The sequence below is a fragment of the Aotus nancymaae genome, unplaced genomic scaffold (genome assembly GCF_030222135.1).
Source record: "Aotus nancymaae isolate 86718 unplaced genomic scaffold, 86718_ANA_hifiasm-v0.15.2.pri h1tg000029l, whole genome shotgun sequence".
Classification (NCBI taxonomy): Eukaryota; Metazoa; Chordata; class Mammalia; order Primates; family Aotidae; genus Aotus; species Aotus nancymaae.
The window spans coordinates 37,198,370-37,199,718 of NW_026988442.1; positions in this window are offsets into that span (position 1 = coordinate 37,198,370).

Consider the following 1,349-nt stretch of genomic DNA (forward strand, 5'->3'; position numbering starts at 1 on the left):
CGGAAGATGGAAATCGACAAGCTCCCCTCTGCAGCGCCAACACATTTCCCCAGGCTCACACGTACACACACGCACACACACACACACACACACACACACACCCCGCAGGCCCAGATGTTATCAGTATTTATCATTTCTCCAGTTGTGAATTGATAATGCAAGCCAACCAAATGGGTAGAGGGTGACATTGTACCAATGCTTTAGTTTGTTACTTTGACAATTGGTATGGCTGAGTTCCTTGTTATGTGACCAGGTTTTGTACCTTGGGGAACGGGGTGGTCCACAGACCCTTTCAGGATATAATGAGGGCTATGAAGTTTCCCCCTAAAAAATATGTACAGACAGGCACATTTTGCAGACCATTCCAGGGGTTCAGGCAGAAAAGCCCATCTATGAGGCCCTGTTGCTGAGCCCTGTTCTTGAGTTTTCAAAGTGGCGCAGACTGCGGCGTCTCTGACATTTCCGATGAACACAAACATGGGTGTTTGTCTAAATGTTAATGGGTTTCTGTGCCCTCTGCTGGAAGCATCTGTAGTCAGTGCGACGCTGCGGAGGCAGAGCCCAGTGACTGGAATTTTCCTCTCGCCTGAGAGCTGTTTTCTTCTCCTGCAAAACCGGCCCTGGAGTTTCGAGTTCAGAACGCACTTTTTGCAAGCTGCTGAGAAAACCCTCTACTTAACACCCAAGTCAGCAAATTTAAGGGAAATTCTTTATCTCCCACTTTGGGGATTATTCGTTCTGGATGGAGATGCTTATTGTATAAGGTTTGCTGGAAATGTATGAGGCTATCTGGAGACCGGGGGCGTATTGATTCCCAGTGAGTAAACATTTTAAGCAAATTAAGTGGTGGTAGCAATAATAATAATAATGGCTACCATTTTTCAAGCGTCTGCTCCGTGCCAGGCATTAAATCCCTCCAGTGACAGGGGCGGGTTTTATTACCCGATTATTGCAGAAGAGGAAGCTGAGGCTCTGAGAGGTGCCATTGCTTGGCTCGGTGCCACACAGCTCGTGGTGGAGCAAAATTCTACACCAGATCTGCCAGACTGCAAGCCCAGGCCCCTCCCACTGCACCTCAGGGTCACGCTGACAAGGCGTTGGGTCTTGAGGACACAGTCCCCATCGGCCATCTGGTTTCACCAATGCAAACCAGGCTGGGATGCTGGTGATGAGCCCCACATGATGGATAAAGACTCCGAGGCTCTTGGGAGGTGACCATTTGGCGTAAGGTCACACAACTAGTAAGGAGAAGAGAAAGGGCTAAAACCCTGGCCTGCAGTGCGCTGAAAACAAGACAGTGTCATTAAATCCTAGCAAAATGCTGTTACCTACAGAACACTGCACTCTGT